The 9,294-nt window shown below is 35.8% G+C and overlaps 2 long non-coding RNA genes across 2 annotated transcripts; both read right to left on the reverse strand.

Annotated features, from left to right (window-relative positions):
• Positions 1-1,251: 1,251 nt before the first annotated feature.
• LOC144702740 (uncharacterized) lies at positions 1,252-2,460 on the reverse strand. The gene is made up of 3 exons (XR_013581343.1): positions 2,353-2,460; positions 1,982-2,048; positions 1,252-1,357 (listed from the first exon to the last, which is right to left on the reverse strand). It is a non-coding gene; the product is annotated as an uncharacterized LOC144702740 (long non-coding RNA).
• Positions 2,461-2,930: 470 nt separating this feature from the next.
• LOC144702627 (uncharacterized) lies at positions 2,931-5,460 on the reverse strand. The gene is made up of 4 exons (XR_013581296.1): positions 5,210-5,460; positions 4,330-4,369; positions 3,853-3,912; positions 2,931-3,182 (listed from the first exon to the last, which is right to left on the reverse strand). It is a non-coding gene; the product is annotated as an uncharacterized LOC144702627 (long non-coding RNA).
• Between the last annotated feature and the right edge of the window lie 3,834 nt (positions 5,461-9,294).

The following is a 9,294-nucleotide window of genomic DNA, read 5'->3' on the forward strand; positions in this document are numbered from 1 at the left end:
TCTTGCAATTGTAATGGAAGCTTCCATTGCAACACAATAAGACATACCTCATAAATCAAATTATAAGTTCATATATATGACTCCATCTGTGTAACTAACATAACGTTCAAAGAACCTTTTATGACTTAAAATGGTAGTATCCGACATCAAATTTTTTTGGTCCTTCGCGTAAGTCTTATCTTCAAAGGTCAACATACCACAACAAATAAAAAACACATGAGTTAAAGCAGCATCAGGGAAAGAAACTACTACGGCAAAAACAGTAGAGGAATTAAGAAAACAAGCTTGATTTCAAAAAAGTAGTCAACATTTTACACTGGGATGAAAACATAAATGAACATAATAAATAATCAAGATCTTACTTGCTGAAAGATTTAATAATCAAGATCCTAGTGTAGGTGTTTTTGTTCATAAATACCTACATTAGATAGACATGTAAAACGAAACAAAATAACTATTAATAACAAAAAACAAGTACCACGCACAATAATTCATAGATAGAATAAAGATAATCAAATGTTTATCAAACTATATAAAGTTGTGTCGTAAAGCCTGCTACATTTCTTATCGATATAGGATGGTCATAAATGAAGCTCACAAAATAAATATAAATAAGAATCACTAGAAAACCATTTAACACAAAGCCTAAACAAGTTTCCTTTAACAGCAAACTTTGCATATGAAAGCAACAAATCACAAGCTTATGACAGGATAGAATCACAATAAAACATACATCATAAATCATATCATCATGTAGACGAATCCATCTTGCTCACAAACATAATGGCCAAAGAACCCTTTTTTTAACTTCAATAGTTGAAAAAAGAAAAGGTATCTTACAAAAAGGGAAACCGAGAAAGAGCTCTGTTCATAAATCATAAAAGACCACAATCAAATTATACCTATTTATAGAGCTACCCTGTTTCTCATTTTTTGTCATTTATTTTCTTCTTATCTTCAAAGGAGAGCCTACACTACTATAAAAAAATTATAAGATACAATACCATCGGGGCAAACCATACCAAAGCGAAAATAATAGGAGAATTATAAAAACAAGCGAAAATATAACATAAAATTAGACACCACCTTAGATGAAAAAAGTATACTAAATAAAATTAATATTAAAATAACATGCTATCTGTTGAAGGATACAAAAACAACACACACACTAGATACATAGAGCAAAACAAACCAAATTGAAATAAACAAGCAAGAAAAATACAACATAAAATAAATCACGTGTTGAAGGAAGATGAACAAATGTATATCTAACCAGATAAATATGCTTGCAGCAAAACACAGGTGCGTCCTAAATCATGTTATATCTCTTATCAGCATAGGAACCTCATAAATGAACCTGAAAAAATATAAATGAAATAACGTAAATTAAAACATAGAACTAGACACCATCTTACACAAAGATAACAACATAAATGAAAATTTTCAAAATAATGACATTCTATGTGCAAAAAAATTCAAAATCAAACACCTACACTAGAAAGGCATGGAAAAAGAAGCAAATAGCAAGTAATAACTGATAAAAATCACACACAAAATATTTCTAGGATTTAGGCAAGAGAGACAAATGTATAGCATAACAGGTAAAGATGCATGCCGCAGAACACAGTTCTATGCCAAAGCATGACATATGTCTTATCAGCATCCGATCCTCATAAATAAACCTGACATAATAAACAAAACAAGCATGGCACCAAAAATATTCAACACAAAGCCTAAGCAAGTTTTTAAACCGTAAACTATGCATGAGAGAGAAACAAATAACAAGCTTATGACAAGATAGCCCCACGATAAAACATTCCTCATACATCCCATCATCATGGAGACCACTCCATCTTGCGCACAACCATAATAGCAAAATAACCCAAATCTCAATAGGGGAAAAGAGACAAGAGGGCTAACAAAAGGGCAACGAAGAAAGAGAGATTTTCATCAGTCAGAAGAAAACAGAAATAAATTATACCTATTCAAAGCGGTGCCCGCTTTCTGTTCTTTTTTCCCTTTTTTTCTTCTATTCCTTACCACTTAACCTATGCGAGTAAAAAAAAACGTAGGGGATAAACCACCACCAGGTCAAACATATAAAAGCAAAAATAGCAAATGAATAAGAAACACAAGCTGGAATAAAACAAACAAAAATAAGGCACCATCTCACACAAATATAATAGCATAAATAAAGACAACCAAATTTATAACATCCTCTGTGGCGAAACATACAGAAGAAAACTCCACACTAGAAAAACATAGAAAAACAAACCAAATAGTAAGTTATAACCAACGAAAATCACAACGCAAAATAATAACGGTATCAATATAGCCAAATGTATAACTAACCAGAGAAAGATGTGTGCAGGAGAACATAGTTTGTGTCATATAGAATCCTACATCTCTGACCGACATCGTCGTTATTAATAAACCTGAAAAAATAAATATAAAATGTTCCCAAGGAAAAAATTCAACATAAAACCTGAAATTTTTATTTTAAATGTTAACTTTTCATATGAAAAAAAATATTCACAATATTAAGACAAGATATAGGATGCTATATGACAAGATAGCAGCACAATAAACATACTGCATAAGTCAAGACAAATCCATCTTGCTAACGAGCAATGTTGCCAAAGAATCTTTTTCAAGCTTAATAGGGCAAAAAGATAAGATATCCAACAAAAGACAACACAAAAGGGTGCTATGCATAAATCATAAGAGATAATCAACACATAATAAAAGAATAAAAAAAGCTGTAATAAAAGATGAAATAAGACACCATCTCACACAAGGATAGTAACATAAGTCAAAATAATCAAGATAAAGACAACATATGTGTCGAATGGTAGAAACAAAACACCCATTTTAGATAGACATGGAAAAAGAAACCAAATAGTAAGTAATAACCGAGAAAATGACGACGCAAAATAATTCAAGGATATAAGCATGTATATCTAACCAGAGAATGATGTGTGCATCAGAACATAATGTGCGTCCTGGAAAAAGAAACCACATAGCAAGTAATAACCAAGAAAATTCACAAGTCAAAAAAATTGGAGGATTGAGGCAAGATACCCAAAAGTATATCTAACCAGAAAAAGATGCATTCAGGAGAGCACAGTGCATCTAAATCATGATTTATCTCTCTTATTGGAAAAGGGTTGTCATAAATGAACCTGACAAAAATAAATATAATAAGATTCATAATAACAACAATCAACATAAAGCCCAAGCAATTTTGTTTAAACAGGGAACGTTGGATATAAAAGAAACAAATCACAAGATTATTACAATATAGCAGCACGTTAAAACATACCTCATAAATCTTATCATCATGCAGACGACTCCATCATGCTAAGAAGCATAATGGCTAGAGAACATTTTCTAATCTGAATATTGGAAAAGAGACAAGATGTCTGACAATAGGGCACTGGAGAAAGAGGCTTTTCATAAATCAGAAGATAATATAAATAAGTTACACCTTTTTAAAGAGGTACCATGTTTATCATTTGTTACCTTCAGTATATTTGTTTCTTTAATTCTGAGCATATGCCACTAAATAAAAAACATATGAAACAAAGCAATACCGGGTAGAAACATATGACAGGAAAAATAATAGAAGAAATAAAAAAGCTCAGATATAACAAGAAATGAGACACCATCTTACACAGATAAAAACATTAATAAACATAATCAAAAAATAACATTCTAAGTGCTGAAAGATAAAAAAAACAGCCATACCAGACACAATTAGAAAAGGAAACCAAATATTAAGTAGTAACCAAGCAAAAATACAATACAAAATAGTTCAAGGAGTCAGGGGAGATTAAAAAATATATATCTTACCATATGAAGATGCGCACAGCAGAGCGCACTTGTGTTGCCAAAGGATCTCCATAAACAATCCTGACAAAATAATAAAATAATTATTCCCAAAACATGATAAAACATAAATTCTAAATAAGTTTCTTGAGACAACAAGTTTCTTGAGACAACAATCTTTGTATGAAAAAAACACAAGATAATGACAAGGATAATGTTTACAAAACCTTTTTTAGCCCAATAGAAGAAGAACTCTATATTCAAATATATAAAGATGGATCCAGCAGAAGGTAGTTGCTCTGGAACACCCAGTATTGCCTTCTTTGTTCTATATTTTAGAGTATCACGGTAAAGAATGTATAAGATAAATTATATTCATCAAAACAAGATGAAATTGCTAAAACAAGAGAAAAGATTCAAACCAATCGGGTAGACAAAATAAATTTTCTTTAACGACTTAAATGAAGATAAAAATTACAACCAGAGAGTAAAAAACTTAACATCGTAGGTGCAGAAAGATATCTAAAAGGACGCAACAAACCTGCACGTAAAAGGAGCAACAAAATAATTACCAATAGGAAAGAAAAAAAAGAAATCACTATTATTTAAGGGGAAAACAGAGATCAATAAATCTATATTAAAGCATATCAAGATGCACACAGAAACAGTAAAAAAAATAATTAGGAATAACAAAAAGAATATAATGCACTATTATGAAATGATGGAAGAGAGATGAAGAAATCGATCTCCAAGCATACCAAGATGCAAGCAGCAGAAGATATCTAAAATAACAGGAGGTCCTATATAAGTTTCTATCATCTACAATTTATAATGTTGAAAAAGTGGTCATAATCTCAATAGGATTCCTAATAAAAAATAATGGCAAGTAGATAAAGGTTCTTTTGGACAGCGAGCAGAATTTAAAGCTAGATATAGAACCACATTATAGGAAGATAGAGAAATGATAAAACACAACACATGAATAACATCATAAGTTCAGATATAAGCTTATATTTTGTACGGACAATAATGTTCAAAACAAGCATTATAAGGTCCATTGGAAAAAGAAAAAAAACAATTATAAAAAGGGAAAAATAACAAAACACTACAAATGCATCATAGACGTTAAACTCGGAACAAAAATAAACTGGAGAAATATAAGGAAGACTAAAAACCATACCAATATAGGAGAAGATATTGAATGGAAGAAGGACACAGATAGAGGAAAGGAAGAGGGGGTTTTCAACAAAGGAGGTGCTTTAAATCTAGAGAGAGAGAGAGAATAGTAAGGAACCCGTTGGAATTTAAATTTCTGAAGTGCCCTCTTTCAATTAAACATTCAAACAATTAAAATTTAAAAGGAATTTTCTTCTGTCTATACCTCTCTTTGCCCACGTCTTTCCCTCTCTCTCCTCTTTCTCTACTCTCTATCACCCAGTCTCTCTATCCTCTCTCTCCCTATTTCTCTCCTGTCGATCACCCTCTCTCTCTCCCTTTTTCTACTCTCTCAATCACACAATCTCTCTCCTTTCTCTTCTCTCGATCACACTCTCTCTCCTTCTTTCTCGTCTGTCGATCACCCTCTCTCTCCCCTCTCTTCCTCCCTCTTTCTCCTCTCTCGATCACACTCCCTCTCCCTCTTTCGCTTTCCCCTCTCTCTCTCCCTCTTTCACTTCTGTCAATCACCCTATCTCTCCCCGCTCTCTCCCTTTGTCTCTTCTGTCCATGACCCGCTCTCTCCCTCTCTCTCTTTTTTTACTCACCCTATCTCTCTTTTTCTCACCCTTCCGCTCCCCTTTTCTCTTCTCTCCATCACCTTCTCTCTCTCCTTTCCTGCTCTCTCTCTCCCTCTTTCTCTTCCATAAAATCTTCAATGACAGTTGCATGAAAAACAAGTTCCAGCTGCAGAGTAAGAAAACAAAGATTCCCAGAACTCGGCCTTAGTGAGACTTGATTAATTACAAAATCAGGAAACCCATAGAAGACATGGAATGAAACTATATATTTAAAGCTCTCAAGTTTTCTCCATAATTTTAGTAGAAATGCTATAATTCTGACACAAAAAATGGATATATTATTTGCAAACAAAGTTGAAAAGCCAAGTATGTCTAGAACTACCAAGCATTAAACAGTAATGTTAAACAAGTATGTCTAGAGCTGTGAGTGCAGCCAGCGCGGGTGGACGTGCTCGTGGCAGGTGGGGGCAGTCGGCAGTGCCCGCGGGCAGTCAGAAATGCGCGCAAGCACAGGAGGACAGGTGCCCTTCTCTCGACGGCGGCGGTGGCAAGAGGCAGCGGCGGCGGCTAGAATGGGAGACGGCTAGGGAAAACCTCCTTTTAGAAGAAGAAACTTCAATTCCAAAAGAAATTCACTGAGTCTTTCCTACAACATTGGCCGATGTATAGACCTCAGAGGAAAGAGACAATAAGATAACCGTAAATTTAAAAACCTAATATTAATCGACTTGGCGACGTGTCAACGTGTCATGTCAAAGGACAGTTCTGAAGTTGGCGTTGGTGATGTGTTATGATGTGGGACATCTCGTGAGAAGGTGGAGGCATGTCCGGTACTCGTGCGTTGTCCTGGTCACCATCAGAGAGAGAGCAAAGTAACCTGTTAAAATGAGAATTTATTAAGAAGCCCCATTTGATAAAAACATTCGATTAAAACCCACATTTGTCTATCTCTCTCTCTTCCCTCGATCATCCTTTTTCTCTTCCATGGAATCTTCCATTCGAATCGCAACAGAAACAAGAGAGCTCCAAAGCCTCCATTGGTATATGAATTAATAATGAAGGGGGAAGGAGGTTTTGAAAAAAAGGGGGGGATGTGAATCGTAATTGGAGAGAGAGACAAAGAGATCAAAGAAACCACCGGAATGTGAAATTATTAAGAAGCTCCATTGCATTCAAATGTTCTATTAAAACTTACGTTTGTTTCCCTCTCTCTCTTCTCATGATCACCCTTTCTTTCGTCCATGGAAGCTTCCATTCGAATCGTAAGAGAAACAAGAGAGTTCCAGAGCCTTCGTTGGTATAAAAATTAATAAAAAGGGTTGGGTTGGGGGTTTGAACAAATAGGGGGATGCGAATCGTGAGGGGAGAGATAGAGAGAGATCAAAGTAACCCATAGGAATGTGAATTTATTCAGAAACCCCATTTGATTTAAATTTCTATAAAACCCCACGTCTGTTTCCCTCTCTCTCTTCTCTTAATTACGATTTTTCTTTTCGATGGAAGCTTCCACTTGTATTGCAAAAGAGACTAGAGAGTTCTTGAGCCTCCGTTAGTATAGGAATTATAAAGAAGGGGGGATTGAACAAAGACGGAGATGTGAATCGTGAGGGGAGAAAGAGATAGATCAAAGAAACCTGTTGGAATGCAGATTTATTAAGAAGTCCGATTTGATTAAAACATTCAATTAAAATCCCCGTCTGTTTTTCTCTCTCTCTTCTCTCGATCACCTTTTTTTCTTTTCCATGGAAACTTTAATTCAAATCGCAAGAGAGACAAGATAGTTCCATACCTTCCATTGGTATATGAAATTATAAAGGAGGGAGGGGTTTGAACAAAGTCGTGATATGAATCCTGAGGGGGGAGAGAGACAGAGAGAGAAAGCAAAGTAACCCGCTGGAATCGACAATTTCTTCTTTCTTATTTTCCCTGGTCTGACTCTTAGGGCGCCCCACTCTTCCCATATGAAGGGGGAAGGAGATGGGCCCTTAAGTGGGTTAACAAGAATGAAAGGGTCCATTAGGGGGCCCTTATATAATGGGCCCCCCCATTACAAAATAAAGGGGAAAAGTGAAATAACAAAGGAAAAAGGGGAAAAGGCTAGGGGCCCCCTCCCATGACGATGAAAATGCGGGCACGAGATGTGTCACGGTGCGATGAAAAACAGGACGAAGAATATGGGAAACATGAGATACGACTAGGAAAATGGTAAAAATCAAAATGGGATAATCGAGCACCTCTTCCCCCGGCTTTTGATGACGATGGCCGGCGGCGCGGACGATGTCGTCGGTGATCCTTGCTGGCGTGCGCCATCAGGGTGGGGTTGAGAAAAGAGAGCAGTGTGAATCGTGAAGGTAGAGAGAGAAAGTTGAAAGAAAGCCGTTGGAGTGTAAATTAATTAAGAAGCCCCATTTAACTAAAACATTCAACTAAAACCCATGTTTGTCTCCCCCTCTCTTCTCTTGATCACCCTTTTATTCTTCCATGGAAGTTTTCATTCCAATCGCAAGAGAAACAAGAGAGTTCCAAAGCCTCTGTTGGTAGACGAAATTATAAAAAAAGGGGGGTTTGAACAAAGAGGGGGACGTGCATTGAGAAAGGAGGGAGAGAGATCAAAGAAACCCGTCAGAATGTGAATTGATTAAGAAGCCCCATTTGCTTAAAACGTTCAATGAAAACCAATGTATGTTTCCTTGTCTCTCTTCTCTCGATCCCCCTTTTTCACTTCCATAGAAGCTTCCATTCGAATCGCCAAAAAACAAGAGAGTTCCAGAGTCCCGTTGGCACATGAATTTTATAAAGAAAACAAAGGGGGGAGGTTTGAATAAAAAGGGGGTTGTGAATCATGAGGGGAGAGAGAGAGAGAGAGAGATTAAAAAAACCCATTGAAATTGAATTGATTAAGAAGCCCCAATTGATTAAAAGAATTCATTACAACCCACGTCTGTTTCCCTCTCTCTTCTGTTGATCACTTTTTCTCTTGCATGGAAGCTTACATTAGAATACAGGTTTAAAGACTAGTGATCAATGTATTATGATCTCATCATAATTTACTAAGTCATTGCACGTATTCATGGACTTCAGTATAAACATCACATGGAATAATAATGAACGCAAATATTTTATTCAATGAACTTAAATAAACATGGTAGTGTGATTGGCTTAACGGCCACATAATATCCATAAAATTCCATGGAAGCTTTTTCCCTTTCCTTCTCTCAGTCACCCTTTTTTCTCTTTCATGAAAGCTTACGTTAGAATCTCAAGAGAAACAAGAGAGTTTGAGATTGCCAATAGTTTATGAATTTATACAGAACCGGTGGACCGGTGGGGCAGGAGGGGGTCTGACTAGAGATGGAAGTGAATCGTGAGGGGAGATTGGAGAAAGAGATCAAAGAAACCCTTTGGAATATCAATTAATTAATAACCCCATTTTTTAAAAAAAATTCCCTCTCTATCGTCTCTCGATCACTATATTTTCTTCCATGGAAGTTTCCACTCGAATCGCAAATGAAACAAGACAGCTCCAAAGCCTTCATTGCTATATGATTTTATGAAGAAGGGGGGCAATGGGGATGGAATAAAGAGGGGGATGTGAATCCTGAGGAGAAAGAGAAAGAAAGAGATCAAAGAAACCCGTTGAAATGTAAACTGTTTAAGAAACCCCATCTGATTAAAACGTACAATTCAAAGCCATGTCTGTTTTTCTCTCTCTCTTCTCTCAATCACCCTT

This window comes from Wolffia australiana, chromosome 4 (genome assembly GCF_029677425.1).
Source record: "Wolffia australiana isolate 7733 chromosome 4, ASM2967742v1".
Lineage (NCBI taxonomy): Eukaryota > Viridiplantae > Streptophyta > Magnoliopsida > Alismatales > Araceae > Wolffia > Wolffia australiana.